General features: G+C 37.3%; 1 pseudogene; it reads left to right on the top strand.

The window, feature by feature from the left end:
• Nucleotides 1–20,873, top strand: part of LOC119535468 — a 31,992-nt pseudogene extending 11,119 nt beyond the window's left edge.
• The last annotated feature ends 1,084 nt before the right edge of the window (nt 20,874–21,957 follow it).

The raw sequence follows: 21,957 nt of genomic DNA, 5'->3' as shown, positions 1-21,957 counted from the left end.
TTATCTATCATATCCCTGAGGTCCATTTAGATTTTTTCAATTTTTTTTCTCCATTCTTTCTTGTGTTCTTTCATTTTCTGTTCTGTGGTTCTCAAGGTTGCTGATTCATTGTTCAGCTTCCTCTAGTCTTGTACTGAGTATCCAGAATCTTTTTAATTTGCTCAATAGTTTCTTTTATTTCCTTAAGATCATCTTTTTTTTTTTATTTACTCTTGGAATTTCTTCTTTATGCTCTTCTAGGATCTTCTTCATGTCCTTTATATCCTGTGCCATGCTCTTCTTCATGTTCTTTATATCCTGTGCCATGCTCTTGTTGTTTGTCTTTAGTTCTTTGATTAATTGCTCCAAGTATTGTGTCTCCTCTAATCTTTTGATTTCGGTGTTTGGGTTTGGGTTATCCATATCGTCTGTTTTTTTCTATGCTTTAAAATTTTCTCTTGTTTTTCGGCTCTTGGCATTTGCTTTACTAGATAGGGTTCTTTTAGGATATTAAGGATTATTCAGACACCAGTCTCTAATTTGTCAGATCTACAGCTTGTTGGTGTACACTTTCTCTAACTAACCAACAGATGGTGTCTGCGAGTCACCTATTCCCTTCAAGTCAGTTCTCCCTGACTTTGTCTTTGTGGTGTGTGGGGGTTTGGTTCTTGTGGGGTCCAACTGATGCACCAAGTTTGGGTGTGTTGTTGGTGCTATCCACTCTGAATGTGGGGCGTGTGTCTGAGCAGTTAGGGAGGCAGGGCAGCTTTAATAATCAAACCTCCCAGGTGTTCCTGGAGATTTAAGGCTGTTCCAAGAGTCTAAACCTTCAGTTCAGTTTTGCCACAGATCGTCTCTGCTGCTGACCCACAAGTCCTTGGTATTGGCATAGGGTCCTTGGGATTTCTGGGTGGGTTCCTCTTCCCAGCCGTGCCCTTCTAGGGTCTCTGCTGAGGGAAGGTTGTGCTACATCACAAGTGCGCACTGTCCCTCAAGGGAAGCCCTGGGCTGCTGGGCCATGCAGGGGTGTTCCCAGCCTGCTGTAAAGATGGCTGAATGGGGCGTGTTAATTTCCCCCTTTTCGCACAGCTCTGCCTTCCCAGCTCTAGGACAATTAGCTGTGGGTTCGTGAAAGGCTGTTGTCCATGCCTGATATTGTGGCGTGTGCGCAGTGTTTCTGGAAACTCTTCCCATCACACTGGGTCCCTTGGCGCAGCTCTGGGCTGTGGCTCTGGTGCTGGGTAGGAGTGTTCCCAGCCTGCCAGGAAGATGGCTGCAAGGGGCATGTTTTTTTCCCCTTTTGGCTCACCTCTACCCTCTTTGCTCCGAGATGACTAGCAGTGGGTGTGCGAAAGGCTATCTTCCACGCCAGATATTGAGGTGTTCACACAGCCCTTTCTTGCTGCATTTCACTGTGTGGTTCTGCCTGCCGTATCTGCAGCCACTTTTGGGTTTTTTTAAAAAAGAACTAGTCCACCTCCAAATGCCAACCCATGGTTTCCCCACACCACAGCATGGCTGCTGGACATTCAGCAGGCTCACTCACTCGTTTCAGAATGCAGACTCCCAGTTTCACCAAGTGCACGGTCCCTGTGGATTTAGCAGACCTTGACCAGCTGGTGCATTGCTGGAACTGGTTTTCTGGGTCACTTTCTGGCCTCTATCTAGTATTTTTCATGGAGGTGTTTTTTTGCCCTGTCTCTCCTAGCCACTGTCTTAGGTTCTCCACAACCAACTTTTAAGAGAGTTGAGTTGTCTTGAATTGTGAGGTTTTCCAGGTGCAAAGAACTGGATAGAGCTGGGATTGGAAATAGTGGAGTGGGCAGGGTGAGGATCTATTATAGGAAACTCCCAGGAAGATGTGTGCAGTCAGTTGTTTCATTCTTCTCATTTTATTACCCAGTATTGCCTTTCAAGACACCTTGAAATTCTGTTTTTGAAAGAAATGACAACTTACTCTATAGCCAACACAAACTGAGTTAGAATCCTAGTTGGGTAACTCACTAGGAAGAAAAGTTAACCACTAAATACACAGTAAGAAAAGTTATACAGCCAGTGATCTTAGCTTTTCAAGATTCTAGAACACTCATCAGGATTCCATGTTCCCTTGAGCTAAACTTTAGATGATGGACTTTCTTGTTTCTTCCTAGTATCTGTTATCCTACCACTGTACTGTGAATTAAGTCTCAAAAAATAGGAAGAGAACTGAAGTGGAAACAAGTGGCAGAATATCTGATATAGAGAGGAAATATAACTGTGGAAGCAGCATTATTTAATATTTAAGAACTCACATTTTAAAGCCAGGATCAACAACTTCTTAGTTTTCTGACTTTGAGCAAGCCACGCATTAAAGTCTCCATTTTCTCATATGTGAAATGGAGATAGCACCTTCTTCAATTATCAAGAGACCTAAGTGGAATATTATATATACACACCCTCATATAAAATCATACAGTAAACCTTGTTACACTGGTCACTTCCGTTGTCATTACTTTCATCAGCATTTACTGAGCACATGTTATATTTGGCTACTTTAAGTTGGCTCCAATGGAGACAAAATGCTAAGAGACCAACCAGCAGGGAGATACTTTATGTTCCTGGATCCCTACAATTCACAGAACCCAAGGGCGACCATCACAAGACAGTGCAGGTAGCGAGAGGTGATAATTGACCATCCTCCTCTGATCCAAGAGATGTTTATATGAAGAATATGCATGAGATGATCCCCAGATCCAGAGACTCTATTTAGCGGGACCCCCAGCTATTAGTCATTGCCATTTTGGCCTCAAGTTTAGGGTAATGAGTATAATCTTGGAAATGAGATATTCTGTACAAAAGATTTTATTGCATGTTTTTTCTCTTATTTACTCTTTTACATGATGAAGAGGTCTGCTTTTGAACACATTGCTGAATGTGTATTAGGTGCACCAGTACACCCGAAGATAGAAATCACAGACATTTCCTTTGGCCTTGGGACTCTTACAATACAAAGGAAGAAACCTATTCTGTACTTACCAAACATGCAGCCAGCACTAGAAAATCAGAAAATCACAAGGCAAGGAGGTTTACATCGTTCATACAGTAATTGATTCCTCCTGACTTACAGCTTAAATCCAAATTGCCATCTTCAAAGAGGCACAACCTGTAAATATTTTTTCCCAAGTTTCTTTTCAATGAGGTAACAATTTAAGGTAGAAAGAAAGTGTATAAAGTATAACCAGGGGCAGAGGAAACAGGACTCAGTCTTGCACCTACAACTTATTCACCATGTGGTTCATCAAAACCACAGGTCTGAAGGAAGAGGCAAAGAGGAAGGATGCTCTAATTTTACCAGACCTAAAATCATGAAAGTGTCTCCTTCTAAGGAAAAAAAAAAAAAAAAAAGAAGAAGAAGAAAAAAAAAAGGAAAGGAAGGAAGGGAGAGGAGAAAGGTCGGCATTATTTTACTTGCTAATTTGTAAGTGCAATTAAGGTTAAAGTCCTATTTCCCTTCACAAGAAAACATGACCCAAAGCATTATGAGCAAAAAAGTTTTGTTTGTAAAGAACTTTTCAAGATGCTGTTTTTCTCCTGGAAAATGTGGTTCATCTAATTGATGGCTGAGGAAAACCATCTTCTTAAACTTCCCACTCAGTGAGTCACCCTGGGGTGTGTCTGTCTCACAGCATCCTGTGAGATCCAGTAATCTGAAGTGGCATGACCAACGCTGCCCCAAGCTCATGCGTCAAGCGGAGCTACCGGCACTGAGAAACCAGAGGGAGCCCGGTTTTCTAAACAGAGTGGTTAACAAAATTGCAGGCTATGAAACAGAGTTTCATCCTTTAAAGGATAATTACCTATTTTAAAAAAGAACCTGTTGAATGATTCCTATCAACACAGAGAAGTCTACAATTGGTAATTGCCAGGTAACTGCTCCAATTCAAGGGCAATATTGTCTTCTTAGGGCTTCTTCATAGCAATGTTGATCTTGAAGAGAATGTCCATACTCACCAACAGTTGCATTAAATGGAGGTGAAATGGAGACTTTGGACAAGTTCTTCTCCAAGCATAACTTGAGACACTAACAAAGCATCATGCGCACTGAGCCAGATGGCCAATAGAACATCAAACACTTAAGGAAAGAAATTCAAAATCCCACAATAACTGGCTCATTCTGGATATCCGAAAATTTGTAGCTAGAACGTTAGCACTTAAATGTGTAAAATGTGGAGAAATATGATATGCATGATGGATCTTAGCAGAGAATCAACTAGTGACATTATGCTTGCCAAAAGAAGTTATGTGTGTGAATAGATGACATAGAGGTATTTTGGAAATGAACAGAGAAGATAAAGAGTTGGAAATGTCAAGTTTTTGTTGAAAGAAAAAACAGTAACAGTCCATTTTCTTCATTATAGTTAGGTCAGAGTTGGCATTTATCTAGGTATGATGTTAGAATGCAACAGGATAGTATTTGGGATTTGTTAAAATGTATCTCATCAAACTTCCATAATTGGTTCTTTAGAATAAGGTGCAAATGCTGCAAATTGAGCCAACAGATTGCAGGTGTTACCTAGAATTAGAAAGCCTTTACTCAAATCTTTGGGAATTACTATCTAAGCCAAATCTGGGTCATTGGGAATAAATGGAACAACTGTGAGTTAAGTTTCTATGAAGATTCCTAGGGTTATGTGGAATTTTTATATGTTGGGAATGTCTATAGTGGTAGGAGTTATCTTCAACTTCTCCTACAGGATTAGAACAAGATAAAAATGTATTAGACACTGAGTGACAAAAATTTAGAGAAGGAAATAAGCCGAAAATACAGTGATGTAATTTTAAATAAAAGATATGACAGGAAAATATATTAACATTTGGAATGAGTTAAATAAGATTATCAGAAGTTGAAATTTCTAGAAACATATCAAGGCATGCAAACCATGTGCCTCCAGCCCCTTTAGGCAGAGATTTTAGCATTTTGGGGTGATTACAATAATCACCACATTGTAGAGATAGGAGGAACCTCCAGAGGTCTGAGTCTGAGAAAACATATATTTCTAGGTTCTTCAGTGTTTTCCTGACTGTTCATTACCAACAGTGTAATTTTCACTATAATACAGTCCCAGAAACATCACGACAATCAGCTCTGGAGACTGGGACAGGGAAAGTTATGGTCACCCATGAGAGACGATGAAATCTTTTTTTCATGGTCGGCTACTGGAAATGAAAACAAATTACTGACAAAGCATCCTATTGTGCCTACAGATAGAAAATCCTTTAGAACTGTGAATATTTAAATAATGCTTTACAGTAGCTTTTGGATTTCTTTAAAAAAAATGGTTAGGATAATGATGAGTTTTAATAGAGGGTGCACGTGGGGAAATAGGTAAATAATAATACGAATGGTGTACAGATACCTAAAAGAATCATACAATTGTTATGTGAATGGCTGAAATCTGTCCTGGTTTATACTTTCTCTTAGGTATGTCTCACAATCAGGTAAAGGCGATTGCTTGAATCAAAATGATCAACTCCAAAGGCACTGGAAAAATGAGCAAAGATGTAAGCCTAAATTTGATCACACACCTACCCTGCTAATGAACACAGGATTAAGTTTCTTTGAGAACTTTTTATTTTTATAGAGAAATAACAAGTGCCTTAGCAATTAATCAATGATCGTGAGCTTTTTGATAGAAAGTGAGGGTGAGTAAAACTTGTTGTCCAATGTAGCAATGAAAGGGGCTTCAGGTAGACTTCCAGTTTCAGTTCCAACATGTAAAGAGTTTGGAAGTCGTCACTCCCAACCTCACAAAGAGAAGGAAGCAGAACTGAGAATCCATGACTTTCCTTAGACCTGTCAGAGAATTCAGGTCACAGGATAAACTGCCACATCAAATTCTGTAGAGACAGGTGACTACAAAGAATCATAATCAAGATCAGTTCAGTGGGAGGAGAAGCCACTGAAGCTATAAACTGGTAGGAGCACTTAAATGCTAATTTTTACGAATTGCTACAGATTGAGTGTGTACTAACTTGAGAGTTAAAAACTCTTGGGGGTCAAGTTTTGGAGGGGGCCCCATAAATTCTTGAGTTTTAATTCAAAGACTCCCACCAAGTCTTCACAGTGAAGAACCAAGGGGAAAAAAAAATGTTTATAGCAGGAGGAGGGGAAAAGTAGCTACTTTGAAATATGCTCAGAACATTTTCTACAACAAAGGCCTAAAGGCCCAGTCAGCAGAGGAAAAGACTTCTTAAGAGCCTTATCTAACTGGAGAAAGAGAAATTACCCAACTTCAACCTTCTGCAGCCTTCCTGTCTCACCTACAAGGCTGGAAGAGGGTCAAGAAAGCTACAAAATACTTGAGAATGTCACACCCAGGGGATACACCCACTAAAATTCTAGGACTTAATCACAGGATTACAGGATACATCTCATCCTCCCACACTTTACCACCACTACCACAGGGCTCCAGTATAATAACAGTGGATTAGAGATGAAAGGTCTACAAGGAGCAGATTCTATTTAAGAAGGAGTTTTTAGGGAAACCTAAAGACAACAGGGGAGACAAAAACAAGGGCACTAGAGGAAATTGAAGCCTCTGGCACCTACAGCAATAGCAAACTTTAAACACAGCCTAATTACTAGTCAAATAAACATAAAACCTCACACTAAAGACTATTTACCTCAGGTCCTATTACCCTATAAATTATGGCCATCTTGCAACAAAAAAATTGCAAAGAATTCTAAATGGCAAGAGAAAACATGGTCTGAAGAGACAAGGCATCAGAACAAGATTCAAATATGGTACAGATTTTGGAATTATCAGACAAATATTTTTAAATAATTATGATTAATATGTTGTTCCAGTTTGCTAAAGCTGCTGTTATGCAAAATACCAGAAATGAATTGGCTTTTATAAAGGGGATTTATTAGGCTACAGTCATAAAAGTGTCCAAACTAAGGCATCAACAAGAGGATACCTTCACTGAAGAAAGGCCAATGGTATCCAGAACACCTCTGTCATCTGGAAAGGCATGTGGCTGGCATTGCTGGTCCTTTACTCCTGGGTTTTGGTTTTAAAATGGCTTTCTCCAAAATATCTCTGGGCTTGTGTGTCTCTTGGCTTCTCTCTCTCAGCTCCTGTGTATCCTTGCTTGTTCTCCCAAGGCATTTCTCTCTAAGTGTCTGGGGGTCCTCTCTTAGCTTCTCTGGGGCAAATTCTGGGCTTCATCTCTTAGCCCAGCATCTCCAAACATCTTTCTGTCTGCATCTCCAAGCATCTGAGTTGTGTTGGCCCCTGAGCTCTCTTAAGAACTCCAGTAAACCAATTAAGACCTACGTTGAATGGGTGGGTCCACACCTCCATGGAAATAATCTAATCAAAAGGTCTCACCTACAGTTGAGAATGCATTGATTGGTTCAATAGTAGATTAGACAAGGTTAAGAAAAGAATTAATGAGCTTGAAGGTCTGTCAATAGAAACATCCCAAACTCAAATGCAAAGAGAAAAAGACAATTTCAAAAATTTCAAATATTTAAAAAACCATAGGATAATTAAAAACTGTATAGTACTTACATAATTGAAATAACAGGAGAAGAAAGAAAGAGTGGAACAAAAGAAATATTTGAAGTAATATTTTCCCAAAACAACTGGCAGACACAGAATTACAGACCCAGGAAGTTAAGAAAGACCAAGAAGGATAAATTCCAAAAAAAAAATCTACACTTAGACATATTCAAACAGCAGAAAACCAAAGGCAAAGAAACATTCTTGGAGGCAGCCAAAGGGGAGGAAAGTCTTATGTACAGAGAAACAAGAATAATATTTAAATCAGACCTTTCATCAGAAACCATGTGAGCAAGAAGAGAGTGGAATGAAATATTTAAAGTGTTGAAAGAAAAATTCAGCTAACCTAGAATTCTATATCCAGTTAAATTAACCTTCAGGACTGAAGGAGAAACAAAAATTTTCTAAGAGTAACAAAAATTGAGGGAATTCATCACCATCAGACCTACACTGAAAAAAATTCCTAAAAGAAATTCTTCAAAGAGAAGGAAAATAAGTCAGAAACTCAGTTCTACATGAAGAAAGGAAGAGTATCAAAGAATGGTAAAATAAAATAGTTTCTTTTTCTTATTCATAAATGATGTAATAGATAACTTTTAAAAGTAAATATATTAACAATGTATTGAGTTATTACAGTATATGAATGAGTGAAATGAATGACACCAATATTATAAGGGATGGGAAGAATCAGGAATACTATAAGTTACCTGTATTAACTATAAAGTGCAATAATGTTATTTGCAAACGGTCTTGGATTAGTTGTAAATGTACAATGTAAAGTCTAGGGCAACCACTCAAAGCATAATTAATATGCTAAGAGAGGAGAGAAATAGAATAACATAAAATGAAAAGGCAGAAGAGGGGGAAATAAAAATAAAACAAAACATAAAACAACTGCAATGAATAGAAAACAGTTTAAAATTTTAAAAATACATGGTAGATATTAATACAACAATATCAATGATCACTTTACATGTGCATGATCTAAACACACAAGTTAAAAGGCAGAATTATCAGAATGGATAACAATTAAGACCCAAGTATACAGTGTCTACTAGCAACCCACATTAAATACAAAGACACAGATATGTTAAAAGTAAAGGGATGGAAAAAGATATAATATGCTAACATTAATGAAAAGAAAGCTGGAGAAGATATATAAATCTTTGGGAAAGCAGACTTCAAAACAAGGAAAATTATCAAAGAGAGGCTTTACATAATGGAAAAGGAGTCAATTCTCCAAGAAGACAAAATAAGCCTTTAACATGTATGTTTGGAACAACAGCATGACAAAATGTGAAGGAAAACTGATAAAACTGCATAGGGAAACAGACAAATCTACTTTTGTAATTGGAGACTTCAATACCTCTATTCTAGTAATTTATAGATCAAGCCAGCAAAAAATCAGTAAGGATATGATCAATCTGACAGCACCATCAATCAAGTCGATCTAATTGACATTTATGGAATACTTCATCCAACCACAGTAGAACACACATGGAACATTCACCAAGATACACCACATTCTGGGACAAAAAGCACACACATGAAAATTTTAAAATAATAGAAGTTACAGAAGGATTCTAATTCCATAAGGAATTGAACTAGAAGTCAGTAACAGAAAGATAGCTGGAAAATCCCAAAATGCTTAGAAATCAAATAATACACTACTAAATAGCACATGCATCAAAGAATAAGTTTCAAAGGAATTGAAAATATTTTGAACAAATGAAAATGAAAATACAACTTATCAAAACTTGTGGGGTACAGTTCAAGCAGTGCTTAGAGGAAAATGCATAGCATTGAACACATATATTAGAAAAGACTAAAGCAAGTAGAAGAAAGGAAATAATAAAAATTAGAGAAGAAATTAGTAAAATTGAAAACAGGAAAACAATAGACAAAAATCAATGAAACCAAATCTGGCTCTTTGAAAAGATAAATAAAATTGGTAAACCTCTAACATGAATGAATTAAGAATAAAAGAGAGAAGACACAAATTACCAATGCCAGAAAAGAAGGTGTAATGGTCACTACTGATCTATGGACAGTAAAAGAATAAAATAATATTATTAATAACTATGCCCCCAGATTTATTCATAAATATTATATTCATAAATATAATTTTCAACTACTCAAAAGACACAAACTACCAAAACTGACACAGGAGTGAATAAGCCTATATCTATTACAGAAATTGAATCAATTGAATCAATAATTGATAACGTTCCAAAAAAGAAAGCACAAGGCCCATATGGTTTCACTGACAAATTCTACAAAACATTTAAGGAAAATGTGATACTGATTCTCTAAAATCTCTTCCAGAAAATAAAAACAGACGGAACATTTCCTAACTCAATCTATGAGGCCAACATTACCCCAATACCAAAACCAGGTAAAGGCATTCCAAGATAGAAGAAATACAAATTGATACGTCTCATGAATATAAATGCAAAAATCCTCAAAATAATATTGGCAAATAAAATCCAACAATGTAGTAAAGAATTACACACCATGACCAAAGGGGATTTATTCCTGGTATGCCAGGCTGGTTCAACATTCAAAAATTAATTAATGTAATCCATCACATAAACAGGCTAAAGAAGAAATATCATGTGATCATATCAACAAATACAGAAAAAGCATTTGACAAAATCCAGCAGGTTTTTTTGATAAAAACTCACAGAAAATTAGGGGAAGAGAGAACTTTATTAACTTAATAAAGAATATCCATAGAGAAACCTACAAGTAACATATTATTCAATGGTAAGAACCTGGATGCTTTTCCTTCAACTTCAGGAACAAGGCAAGGATGACATCCTCTCACCATTCCTAATAAATATCACACTAGAAGTCCAAGTTAGTACAATTAGATGGAAAATGAAATAAAAGGTACAAAAATTAGGAAGGAAATATAATAAATAAAACTCTTTGTTCACAGTTGACATGATTGTGTAGAAAACTCGAAAGAAGAGACCATTTACATTAGCATGGAAAGCTGAAATACTTAGATACAACTGAAGAAAATATGTGCAGAAGCTGTATGTGGAAAACTATAAAATTCTGATTAAATATATCAAAGATCTAAATAAATGAAGAGATATTCCATTTTCATAGAGTATAAAACTCAATATTGTTAAGATGTCAGTTCTTCCCAATTTGATCTATAGATTCAATGCAATCCTCAAAAATACATGAAGCTATTTTGCATATATGGACAACCTGTTTCCAAACTTTCTATGGAAAGGCAACAGACCCAGAATAACCAACAAAACACTGAAGAGGAGCAAAGGCAGAGGACTGACACTCTCTGGCTTTAAGACTTTCTTTAAAACTACAATAATCAAGACAGCATGGAAGTAGTGAAAGAATAGAGATGTAGACCAATGGTACAGAATAGGGATCCCAGAAATAGACCCACACAAATATTGTCAACTGATCTGTGACAAAAGAGCAAAGACAATTCAAGGGAGAAAGAATAGCCTTTCAATAAATGCTGCTCAAACAACTGGATGTAAGAGAGAGATAGAGATAGAGGAGAAAGAGATAGACAGAGATAGAGACAGAGACAGAGATAGAATTAGAGTTAGAGATAGAGACAGAGATACAGAGAGAAAATCTAGACACTGATCCTACACCTTTCACAAAAATCAACTCTAAATGAATCCTAGATCCTAATGTAAAATGCAAAGCTATATAACTTCTAGAAGATAATACAGGAGAAATTGTAGATGACCTTGGTTTGATAATGAGTTTTTACAAACAACATGAAAAGCGTAATATGTGAAAGAAAATTTGATAAATGAGACTCTCTGTTTTTTAATTAAAAACTGCTCTATCCAGCTATAAAACTCTAGGATCACCAGGGAGATTTGATTGTTAGATCCACCCCCCACCCGGACTGCCCAGAAACACGCCCCATATACAGGGCAGGCAACACCAACTACACACGCAAGCTTGGTACACCAATTGGACCCCACAAGACTCACTCCCCCACTCACCAAAAAGGCTAAGCAGGGGAGAACTGGCTTGTGGAGAACAGGTGGCTCGTGGGCACCACCTGCTGGTTAGTTAGAGAAAGTGTACTCCACGAAGCTGTAGATCTGATAAATTAGAGATAAGGACTTCAATTGGTCTACAAATCCTAAAAGAACCCTATCAAGTTCAGCAAATGCCACGAGGCCAAAAACAACAGAAAATTATAAAGCATATGAAAAAAACAGACAATATGGATAACCCAAGCCCAAGCACCCAAATCAAAAGACCGGAAGAGACACAGCACCTAGAGCAGCTACTCAAAGAACTAAAGATGAACAATGAGACCATAGTACGGGAGACAAAGGAAATCAAGAAGACCCTAGAAGAGCATAAAGAAGACATTGCAAGACTAAATAAAAAAATGGATGATCTTATGGAAATTAAAGAAACTGTTGACCAAATTAAAAATATTCTGGACACTCATAGTACAAGACTAGAGGAAGTTGAACAATGAATCAGTGACCTCGAAGATGACAGAATGGAAAATGAAACCATAAAAGAAAGAATGGGGAAAAAAATTGAAAAAATCAAAATGGACCTCAGGGGTATGATAGATAATATGAAACGTCCAAATATAAGACTCATTGGTGTCCCAGAAGGGGAAGAAAAGGGTAAAGGTCTAGGAAGAGTATTCAAAGAAATTGTTGGGGAAAACTTCCCAAATATTCTAAACAACATAAATACACAAATCATAAATGCTCAGTGAACCCCAAATAGAATAAATCCAAATAAACCCACTCCGAGACACATACTGATCACACTGTCAAACACAGAAGAGAAGGAGCAAGTTCTGAAAGCAGCAAGAGAAAAGCAATTCACCACATACAAAGGAAACAGCATAAGAATAAGTAGTGACTACTCAGCAGCCACCATGGAGGCGAGAAGGCAGTGGCACGATATATTTAAAATTCTGAGTGAGAAAAATTTCCAGCCAAGAATACTTTATCCAGCAAAGCTCTCCTTCAAATCTGAGGGAGAGCTTAAATTTTTCACAGACAAACAAATGCTGAGAGAATTTGCTAACAAGAGACCTGCCCTACTGGAGATACTAAAGGGAGCCCTACAGACAGAGAAACAAAGAAAGGACAGAGAGACTTGGAGAAAGGTTCAGTACTAAAGAGATTCGGTATGGGTACAATAAAGGATATTAATAGAGAGAGGGGAAAAATATGACAAACATAAACCAAAGGATAAGATTGCTGACTCAAGAAATGCCTTCACGGTTATAACGTTGAATGTAAATGGATTGAACTCCCCAATTAAAAGATATAGATTCGCAGAATGGATCAAAAAAAAATGAACCATCAATATGTTGCATACAAGAGACTCATCTTAGACACAGGGACACAAAGAAACTGAAAGTGAAAGGATGGAAAAAAATATTTCATGCAAGCTACAGCCAAAAGAAAGCAGGTGTAGCAATATTAATCTCACATAAAATAGACTTCAAATGCAGGGATGTTTTGAGAGACAAAGAAGGCCACTACATACCAATAAAAGGGGCAATTCAGCAAGAAGAAATAACAATCGTAAATGTCTATGCACCCAATCAAGGTGCCACAAAATACATGAGAGAAACACTGGCAAAAATAAGGAAGCAATTGATGTTTCCACAATAATTGTGGGAGACTTCAACACATCACTCTCTCCTATAGATAGATCAACCAGACAGAAGACCTATAAGGAAACTGAAAACCTAAACAATCTGATAAATGAATTAGATTTAACAGACATATACAGGACATTACATCCCAAATCACCAGGATACACATACTTTTCTAGTGCTCACGGAACTTTCTCCAGAATAGATCATATGCTGGGACATAAAACAAGCCTCAATAAATTTAAAAAGATTGAAATTATTCAAAGCACATTCTCTGACCACAATGGAATACAATTAGAAGTCAATAACCATCAGAGACTTAGAAAATTCACAAATACCTGGAGGTTAAACAACACACTCCTAAACAATCAGTGGGTTAAAGAAGAAATAGCAAGAGAAATTGCTAAATATATAGAGACAAATGAAAATGAGAACACAACATACCAAAACCTATGGGATGCAGCAAAAGCAGTGCTAAGGGGGAAATTTATAGCACTAAACGCATATATTAAAAAGGAAGAAAGAGCCAAAATCAAAGAACTAATGGATCAAGTGAAGAAGCTAGAAAATGAACAGCAAACCAATCCTAAACCAAGTACAAGAAAAGAAATAACAAGGATTAAAGCAGAAATAAATGACATAGAGAACAAAAAAACAATAGAGAGGATAAATATCACCAAAAGTTGGTTCTTTGAGAAGATCAACAAGATTGACAAGCCCCTAGCTAGACTGACAAAATCAAAAAGAGAGAAGACCCATATAAACAAAATAATGAATGAAAAAGGTGACATAACTGCAGATCCTGAAGAAATTAAAAAAATTATAAGAGGATATTATGAACAACTGTATGGCAACAAACTGGATAATGTAGAGGAAATGGACAATTTCCTGGAAACATATGAACAACCTAGACTGACCAGAGAAGAAATAGAAGGCCTCAACCAACCCATCACAAGCAAAGAGATCCAATCAGTCATCAAAAATCTTCCCACAAATAAATGCCCAGGGCCAGATGGCTTCACAGGGGAATTCTACCAAACTTTCCAGAAAGAACTGACACCAATCTTACTCAAACTCTTTCAAAACATTGAAGAAAATGGAACACTACCTAACTCATTTTATGAAGCTAACATCAATCTAATACCAAAACCAGGCAAAGATGCTACAAAAAAGGAAAACTACCGGCCAATCTCCCTAATGAATATAGATGCAAAAATCCTCAACAAAATACTTGCAAATCGAATCCAAAGACACATTAAAAAAATCATTCACCATGATCAAGTGGGGTTCATTCCAGGCATGCAAGGATGGTTCAACATAAGAAAATCAATCAATGTATTACAACACATTAACAAGTCAAAAGGGAAAAATCAATTGATCATCTCAATAGATGCTGAAAAAGCATTTGACAAAATCCAACATCCGTTTTTGATAAAAACACTTCAAAAGGTAGGAATTGAAGGAAACTTCCTCAACATGATAAAGAGCATATATGAAAAACCCACAGCCAGCATAGTACTCAATGGTGAGAGACTGAAAGCCTTCCCTCTAAGATTAGGAACAAGACAAGGATGCCCGCTGTCACCACTGTTATTCAACATTGTGCTGGAAGTGCTAGCCAGGGCAATCCGGCAAGACAAAGAAATAAAAGGCATCCAAATTGGAAAAGAAGAAGTAAAACTGTCATTGTTTGCAGATGATATGATCTTATATCTAGAAAACCCTGAGAAATCGACGATACAGCTACTAGAGCTAATAAACAAATTTAGCAAAGTAGCGGGATACAAGGTTAATGCACATAAGTCAGTAATGTTTCTATATGCTAGAAATGAACAAACTGAAGAGACACTCAAGAAAAAGATACCATTTTCAATAGCAACTAAAAAAATCAAGTACCTAGGAATAAACTTAACCAAAGATGTAAAAGACCTATACAAAGAAAACTACATAACTCTACTAAAAGAAATAGAATGGGACCTTAAAAGATGGAAAAATATTCCATGTTCATGGATAGGAAGACTAAATGTCATTAAGATGTCAATTCTACCCAAACTCATCTACAGATTCAATGCAATCCCAATCAAAATTCCAACAACCTACTTTGCAGACTTGGAAAAGCTAGTTATCAAATTTATTTGGAAAGGGAAGATGCCTCGAATTGCTAAAGACACTCTAAAAAAGAAAAACGAAGTGGGAGGACTTACACTCCCTGACTTTGAAGCTTATTATAAAGCCACAGTTGCCAAAACAGCATGGTACTGGCACAAAGATAGACATATAGATCAATGGAATCAAATTGAGAATTCGGAGATAGACCCTCAGATCTATGGCCGACTGATTTTTGATAAGGCCCCCAAAGTCACTGAACTGAGCCATAATGGTCTTTTCAACAAATGGGTCTGGGAGAGTTGGCTATCCATATCCAAAAGAATGAAAGAGGACCCCTACCTCACCCCCTACACAAAAATTAACTCAAAATGGACCAAAGATCTCAATATAAAAGAAAGTACCATAAAACTCCTAGAAGATAATGTAGGAAAACATCTTCAAGACCTTGTATTAGGCGGCCACTTCCTAGACTTTACACCCAAAGCACAAGCAACAAAAGAGAAAATAGATAAATGGGAACTCCTCAAGCTTAGAAGTTTCTGCACCTCAAAGGAATTTCTCAAAAAGGTAAAGAGGCAGCCAACTCAATGGGAAAAAATTTTTGGAAACCATGTATCTGACAAAAGACTGATATCTTGCATATATAAAGAAATCCTACAACTCAATGACAATAGTACAGTCGGCCCAATTATAAAATGGGCAAAAGATATGAAAAGACAGTTCTCTGAAGAGGAAATACACATGGCCAAGAAACACATGAAAAAATGTTCAGCTTCACTAGCTATTAGAGAGATGCAAATTAAGACCACAATGAGATACCATCTAACACCGGTTAGAATGGCTGCCATTAAACAAACAGGAAACTACAAATGCTGGAGGGGATGTGGAGAAATTGGAACTCTTATTCACTGTTGGTGGGACTGTATAATGGTTCAGCCACTCTGGAAGTCAGTCTGGCAGTTCCTTAGAAAACTAGATATAGAGTTACCATTCGATCCAGCGATTGCACTTCTCGGTATATACCCGGAAGATCGGAAAGCAGTGACACGAACAGATATCTGCACGCCAATGTTCATAGCAGCATTATTCACAATTGCCAAGAGATGGAAACAACCCAAATGTCCTTCAACAGATGAGTGGATAAATAAAATGTGGTATATGCACACGATGGAATACTACGCGGCAGTAAGAAGGAACGATCTCGTGAAGCATATGACAACATGGATGAACCTTGAAGACATAATGCTGAGCGAAATAAGCCAGGCACAAAAAGAGAAATATTATATGCTACCACTAATGTGAACTTTGAAAAATGTATAACAAATGGCTTATAATGTAGAATGTAGGGGAACTAGCAATAGAGAGCAATTAAGGAAGGGGGAACAATAATCCAAGAAGAACAGATAAGCTATTTAACGTTCTGGGGATGCCCAGGAATGACTATGGTCTGTTAATTTCTGATGGATATAGTAGGAGCAAGTTCACAGAAATGTTGCTATATTAGGTAACTTTCTTGGGGTAAAGTAGGAACATGTTGGAAGTTAAGCAGTTATCTTAGGTTAGTTGTCTTTTTCTTACTCCCTTGTTATGGTCTCTTTGAAATGTTCTTTTATTGTATGTTTGTTTTCTTTTTAACTTTTTTTTCATACAGTTGATTTAAAAAAGAAGGGAAAGTTAAAAAAAAAAAAAAAGAAGAAAAACAAGGAAAAAAAAAAAAGATGTAGTGCCCCCTTGAGGAGCCTGTGGAGAATGCAGGGGTATTCGCCTACCCCACCTCCATGGTTGCTAACATGACCACAGACATAGGGGACTGGTGGTTTGATGGGTTGAGCCCTCTACCACAGGTTTTACCCTTGGGAAGACGGTTGCTGCAAAGGAGAGGCTAGGCCTCCCTATGGTTGTGCCTAAGAGCCTCCTCCCGAATGCCTCTTTGTTGCTCAGATGTGGCCCTGTCTCTCTAGCTAAGCCAACTTGAAAGGTGAAATCACTGCCCTCCCCCCTACGTGGGATCAGACACCCAGGGGAGTGAATCTCCCTGGCAACGTGGAATATGACTCCCGGGGAGGAATGTAGACCTGGCATCATGGGACGGAGAACATCTTCTTGACCAAAAGGGGGATGTGAAAGGAAATGAAATAAGCTTCAGTAGCAGAGAGAATCCAAAAGGAGCCGAGAGGTCACTCTGGTGGGCACTCTTACACACACTTTAGATAACCCTTTTTAGGTTCTAAAGAATTGGGGTAGCTGGTGGTGGATACCTGAAACTATCAAACTACAACCCAGAACCCATGAATCTCGAAGACAGTTGTATAAAAATGTAGCTTATGATGGGTGACAATGGGATTGGGAAAGCCATAAGGACCACACTCCACTTTGTCTAGTTTATGGATGGATGAGTAGAAAAATAGGGGAAGGAAACAAACAGACAAAGGTACCCAGTGTTCTTTTTTACTTCAATTGCTCTTTTTCACTCTAATTATTATTCTTGTTATTTTTGTGTGTGTGCTAATGAAGGTGTCAGGGATTGATTTGGGTGATGAATGTACCACTATGTAATGGTACTGTAAACAATCGAAAGTACGATTTGTTTTGTATGACTGCGTGGTATGTGAATATATCTCAATAAAATGAAGATAAAAAAAAAAAAAAAAAAGAAGAAAAACAAGGAAAAAAAGATGTAGTGCCCCCTTGAGGAGCCTGTGGAGAATGCAGGGGTATTGGCCTACCCCACCTCGATGGTTGCTAACATGACCACAGACATAGGGGACTGGTGGTTTGATGGGTTGAGCCCTCTACCATAGGTTTTACCCTTGGGAAGACGGTTGCTGCAAAGGAGAGGCTAGGCCTCCCTATGGTTGTGCCTACGTGCCTCCTCCCGAATGCCTCTTTGTTGCTCAGATGTGGCCCTCTCTCTCTGGCTAAGCCAACTTGAAAGGTGAAATCACTGCCCTCCCCTCTACGTGGGATCAGACACCCAAGGGAGTGAATCTCCCTGGCAACGTGGAATATGACTCCCGGGGAGGAATGCAGACCTGGCATCGTGGGACGGAGAACATCTTCTTGACCAAAAGGGGGATGTGAAAGGAAATGAAATAAGCTTCAGTGGCAGAGAGGTTCCAAAAGGAGCCGAGAGGTCACTCTGGTGGGCACTCTTACGCACACTTTAGACAACCCTTTTTTAGGTTTTAAAGAATTGGGGTAGCTGGTGGTGGATACCTGTAACTATCAAACTACAACCCAGAACCCATGAATCTCGAAGACAGTTGTATAAAAATGTAGCTTATGAGGGGTGACAATGGGATTGGGAAAGCCATAAGGACCACACTCCAGTTTGTCTAGTTTATGGATGGATGAGTAGAAAAATAGGGGAAGGAAACAGACAGACAAAGGTACCCAGTGTTCTTTTTTACTTCAATTGCTCTTTTTCACTCTAATTATTATTCTTGTTATTCTTCTGTGTGTGCTAATGAAGGTGTCAGGGATTGATTTGGGTGATGAATGTACAACTATGTAATGGTACTGTGAACAATCAATAGTACGATTTGTTTTGTATGACTGCGTGGTATGTGAATATATCTCAATAAAATGAAGATAAAAAAAAAAAAACTGCTCTGTCAAACACATTGTTAAGGTAATCAAAAGACCAGTGATAGACTGAGATAAAATATTTGCAAAACTACATATCTGATTAAGGACTTGAATCCAAAATAAATATACAAACAAACCTTAAAACTTAACAAAAAAACAAACAATCCAACTAAGGAATAGACAAAATATCTGAACAGAGATGCCTTATGAAAGAAGATATACAGATGGAAAATAACCATATGAAAAGATGTTCAACATTATTTATCATCAAGGAATTGAAAATTAAAACAACTCCATACTTATTAGAGATACCACTCCACACCTATTCAGACGGCAAAAATTCAAAAACAATGACTATACCAAATGCTGGTGAGGGAAAGGTGCTTACCTAAATAACTCTGAAAATAAGTGGAGTCTATAAGACTAAAGGCCAAAGTAACTGCATATAAGCATGGTACTCTAATTGATAAAGTTGTTTCCCAGAGGGATACAGTTAACAATTATGCTTTTTCCATACACATACAGTGGAATTGAACAATTAATTAAATGGATGATTGATAGTGGGAGCCAAGTTTGTAGCTGTTGGAGTGGGAGTTTATAGATAAGAAAGTGAAGGAAGGTAGAATGACAGATGTGATAATTGTTAGCAGTTGGGGACAACAGTCAGAATAATATTTTAACTTAATATAACTTAAGTTATATTTAGCTTAATATAGATACATCTGGATAAATAGAGAAATATATATGTGTGAGTATACATTGGTTAGTACACATACATATTTCTGTGTTCTGTCAGCTTAGAGGCCCTAAAAGAATTACACCCCAGGAGCTGCGAGTGCACCTAGAACCCAGATCTTGATTTCTAATACTACTATCCAATTAAAGAAGCCAGGGCTGCTTAGAGAAATGGAAGATTCTAGAACCGAGGCATGAAATATCCAGAATGAACCTAAGAAACTTGTAACGCCAGAAAGTAAGGAGGTGCTAAAATACGTGCGTGCGCGCACACACACACACACACACATTGATGAAGATCTATCAAAGAAATACAGGAACCAACTGAAAATGCTCCCAATGACCAACCCAGAACAATCTGAGGCAAAAAAAAAAAAACAAAAAAAATTAGTGTTGGATTATAACCTGAAGTATAAAATAAATATTTATGAGTTCATACTGATATAAATGATAAAACAAGACAGGTAGATCCACTGGTTTACAATATGTCTCATGAGGACCCTGGGCATGTTTCCCATTCTGAGATTGGAGGGCTATCAGAACAGATCTGGGAATTAAGAGAGGTACTAGAACCTCTTACAAATCCAGAATCATTCCAGTGTGCAGGAATTATACCTCCAAAAGGCTGTTAGTTATATGGACCACCAGGTACACGAAAAACACTCTTGGCATGAGCTGTTGCTAGCCAGCTAGACTGCAATTTCTTAAAGGTTGTTTCTAGTTCTATTGTAGACAAGTACATGGGGGAAAGTGATCTTTTGATCAGAGAAATGTTTAATTATGCCAGGGACAAACAGAAATGCATCATTTTTAAGGATAAGATAGATACTACTGGTGGTCGTCAGTTTTCAGAGGGTACTTGAGCTGATAGAGTGATTCAGAGAACTTTAATGGAGTTACTGAATCAAATGGATAGATTTGTTATTCTGCATAGAATTAAAATGATCATGACTACAAACAGACCAGATACTCTTGATCCTGCTTTACTGCATCCAGGAAGATTAGATAGAAAAATACGTATTGTTTTACCAGAAGAACAAGCAAGATTAGATACACTGAAAATCCACACAAGTCCCATTACAAAGCATGGTGAAATAGATTATGAAGCAATTGGCTTTAAAGGAGCAGACCTGAGAAATGTTTGTACTGAAGCAGGTATGTTTGCAATTCATGCTGATCATGACTTTGTAGTACAGGAAGACTTCATGAAAGCAATCAGAAAAGTGGCTGATTCTAAGAAGCTAGAGTCTAAATGGGACTACAAACCTGTGTAATTTTACTGGAAAGCTTTTGATGGTTGCATGACAGACATTGGTTGATATAAAAATAAAGTTAAGGAAAATAATGTATGTATTGGCAATGGTCTTTTTCTAGGTATATGAATAAATAATGTATGTATAGGCAATGATCTTTTTCCAAGTACATGAATAAAAATATGTATGAATAACATCATAAAAATTAGTAATTCAGTAATTCTTCTTCCAAGATTGGTACAGAGAAATCTGTATGTTTTTTAATGCTGCATTTATTACAGCAGAGGTTAAAAAAGAAGTGCTGAATTTCTTCATATTTGCTGTGTACATTTTGTAAAATATTGAAAATGGTTTGAGACAGTAGTACAAGAGAACATTTCTTGACTTATATTCTACCATTTGTTTTCCTCATCCTAAAAAGTTTAATAAAATCTATTTGATTCAGTTCTCTTACAAACAAACAAACAAACAAACAAAACACAGCAAAAGTCTCAGAGTGCCATGGCCAAGAGGAGCCTAACTGAGGAGACATGACAACTAAATGTAACGTGTCATCTTGAATAGGATCCTGGAACAGAAAACAGAAATTAGGTAAAAACTAAGGAAATCTGAATAAACCATGGTCTTTCGTTAATGATAACATATTAATATTAGTTCATTAATCGCAACAAATGTACCATACTATCATAAAATGTTAGCAATAGCAGGAACTGGGTGTGGGGTATATGGAAACCCTCTGTACTATTTTCTCAATTTTTCTGTAAGTATAAAACTGTTCTAAAAATAGTCTGTTAGGAATAGTGTGTTGGAGAGAGGGGATTCAACCAGAAACCAAATAGGGTTGTCCTGGGGCTTCCCTTTGCTCACATCCTGGAAATTCCATTTGGAATTTTTTATCTTCCTCTATCTTAGTTTATTCCCTCACCTTGGTGAAATTTATTATCCAATAGCTTTCTGCTAAAAAGGTCTATGTTAAGTAAATGTTTCAAAGCATGCATGTTTCAAGATACCATTTTACACTCAGTGTACCCAGTGTGGCTGGGTATGAAATTCTTCATTGGAGATGATTTGCAGTTTTGCAAGCATTCATCCCTTGTCTTCTTAT

Source organism: Choloepus didactylus, chromosome 5, assembly GCF_015220235.1.
Source record: "Choloepus didactylus isolate mChoDid1 chromosome 5, mChoDid1.pri, whole genome shotgun sequence".
NCBI classification, from domain to species: domain Eukaryota; kingdom Metazoa; phylum Chordata; class Mammalia; order Pilosa; family Megalonychidae; genus Choloepus; species Choloepus didactylus.
The sequence above is the reverse complement of the archived record's forward strand: the minus strand, read 5'-3'. Positions and strand labels throughout refer to the sequence as shown.